The sequence below is a fragment of the Monopterus albus genome, unplaced genomic scaffold (genome assembly GCF_001952655.1).
Source record: "Monopterus albus unplaced genomic scaffold, M_albus_1.0 scaffold4.1, whole genome shotgun sequence".
Taxonomy (NCBI): Eukaryota; Metazoa; Chordata; class Actinopteri; order Synbranchiformes; family Synbranchidae; genus Monopterus; species Monopterus albus.
This window is the reverse complement of record NW_018127884.1, coordinates 755,392-758,560: the sequence shown is the minus strand read 5'-3', so window position 1 is coordinate 758,560 and position 3,169 is coordinate 755,392.

Genomic DNA, 3,169 nt, shown 5'->3' with positions numbered 1-3,169 from the left:
ATCACACACCAAAAACTGCTGCTGGTGTTGCAGAAAAAAAATGTGTCCCCAAACTCAAATGATCCTGAATGACTATGCTGATTATGATTTAGAGGCTGCTAGTTTTGTTTCAGACTGTGCTTTGCTTTGTGGCCAGGGGCCCTGCGTTGTTTAAAGGGTTGTCGGGGTATAAATACTAAATTAATCATGCGTTGGCTCAACTTAGTGGGGACTAAAATTTGCTTATGAAGGCCCATAATCACATAAAATATTAACGGCTTTTCTGAAAACTGGCATTGTAGAGATGGGGGCAAGGCAAGTGAAAGCGTATAGCAGTGTTGGGAGGGGTTTGTTACCAGAAACACCTTCCTTATATCCTCACCTTAAACAGATAAGCGACACACTGCATGTGACCACAACACTGTGCTAGCATGTCCATATAATAGGATGAATTTTGTATGTATTATTCAACAGAATTGCTTAAGTGGTAATTGGTATTAATTGGCATGCAGCAATGTTTCTGTGTTGCAAAAATGTAGCTAAAATATTCAAATTAATCTGAATAAATACATTAGAGATGTATGTTATGCATTTCCCAAGTTGCTGCATATCCATACGACCGACTTCTTGAGCCCCTGAGAGTTTTAAAAAGACACTACAGTTTTCACTAACACACAGCAGACCTACAAGCAAAGAGTGCGCCTTTGAACACACAGCCTTTTTATTCAGTGAAATATACTTTCAAATTTCTCTTGTTCATACGCAAAAGAAAGAAAAAAATCTACATACTCACTCTAAAATTTCCTGTCATTTGTCTCCTTGACACAAATCAGAAAGTAAAGATTTATTTAATGGATGACACGGATGCTGTAAACTTGTTAGTCCATATTTTCTGAGCTCACACAGAGCATATAAACATTCTATGCCCACTGAGACACAAAGAGGCCAGAGCTCTCAGACAATCCTGCATGCTGGTCACATCACCATTGAAGTGACTGTGCACGACATGTGGCACAGTCCTAGATTTTCTGCAGCACATTTATTTGTCTAGCTGTTCCACAAAGTGCAACTAAGCAATTGTCATGAAATGTGGTTATTTTTGTCAATCAAACCAAAAGCCACAGGTTCATGGCACAACTATACAAGTGTGCAGGTAAAAATGCAACAGCTTGTTCAATCAGAAGTGATGCTTGTGTAAGTTTGGTGGCACCACGGTAGGTAAATGAGACAACGGGAGGGGGCATTTATCGCTCCCATACTGAGACACAGAGGGATGAGTACAGGTATCAGGTGGGGGTGCAAGAGATAGGGGCTTAAATGATAAACAGCGGATATTCTACAAGAGCAAATCTGATTTCTCACAATTATCTCTGCAACCCTGACAGACACCAAGGGTGGCCAAGGAACACTGAACTGGTGGACACTGATTGGGTTATTTGTCCTCTGTTATTCAAGGCTGAGCGACAGAGGGAGCTGCACTGTGGAAAGCCTCTCTGCAGGTGGATAGCAAGCTCTTAGAGAAAACAAAATCCCTTTTGCCTAAACGCTGCAACTCCTGTTTACCACTGGTTTAAAGACATCAAAGGATGGTCTTCTTCTGTGTGTGGTCTAAGTGTCCTTAGGTGGACAGACAGGAAGTGGCAATTTAAAATTAAGAGACAGGTCTTTTAGACATATTTTGACATATGGTAGGAAAAGCACAAATGCAGAAAATGATCCATCCTCATATAATTTTGGTCCACTATCATGACAACACAAATGAAAACACTTTCCCATAATAAAGTCAGACCTTAGCAAGAAGAAAAAAAACAATGCTCAGAAAATGAATAAGCTGAATAAACCAGTTCATCAATTTAAATTGCTAATTTCTCACCCTACCAGAACAACGTAGCAGCTTCACAGCTCACAGACACTTAACATTTCTTTTGGTCAGACGTCTGTATGGTCACCTTCTCTGTGGTGTTAGCGACTGTTAGCTAACCTGGGCTAATTAAACATTTTAGAACTCAATAACTCCTTTGTAAACAGATGTGAAAATACTCTCTAGCAGCAATAAGGCAATAAACCACAATTCAAAACTGCAAGGACTGTAGTTATGTGACTCTCCAATCAAAATGGCCTATCTGGAGGTGAACATAGGCTAACTGTCCTACTCGAATACAAGACAACACCCACTTTATCGGATCTTATTAAAAAAGCATGCTGTATTATATCTGGGTCCATACTTTTTCCAGAGCTCCTGAAAACTCTCAACATATTCTAAAACATAAGAACTTAAAAAATTATGAATTCCAATACGACATGAATGCTACAAGAACACACAACGGGTTGACACTGCTGACTTGCTTGAAAGCAGGATATGGAAAAATGAGGTAATTTGTCTCAATCAGCTTTTCACTGAAGTGATGACATCCCCCATGAACACTTTATTTCACCTAAATGTATCTTTAGGTGTTTTGTCTGTTGTTGCATTGACAGGTCTGAAATGGGGGGAAAAGTGCTATAGGGCCTACCATTAAGGGCTTTGGCCATTTTTTGGGTTTGCTTTCCTAAAATGCAAGGCTACTGTCAATCAAATGTGACCCAACTACATGCACACAGTCCTGAGGAAGAAGAGCAGTGAAGTTAGCTCTGAGAAAGAAAAAAGTTTTTTCATTTTGGTTGGAACTTAATTACTCAAGTATTTACTGCTTCATTTTACCAAACTTTACAAGCTCCAGCAGCTTCAGTAGCCTACATATAATAGCCAACATTTGCCACAGGATAAATGTGGCTCCATCTTATTGTACGTGAGGTGGTGCAGCCCAACTTTCTAAGGCAGAAACATTTCCAACTATAAATGCAGAAAATTATTCTCATTTCACTAACCCACATACAGAAGATGCCTCAAGAACCTGCAGCAGGAAATTATCCCACAACAAAAAGATAAAAACTTCTATTTTAAAAAACAAATACTGTATCTTTAACGCAGCAGCACTTAGCTTGACAGCAAATCAACATTTAACATTAATTAAAGCTTACACTGGTAAAATCCTGAAGCCTCTTGGAGAAGAGAAGAGGTATAGCTGGACACTGCTGACAGCCCGCTCCTGCAACAAAAACAGCACAAATATTCTTAGTTTGTCACATTAGTATTCAGCATTTCAGAATTATTGCAGGTGAACCACCCAAATAAGTGTTTAGACTATGC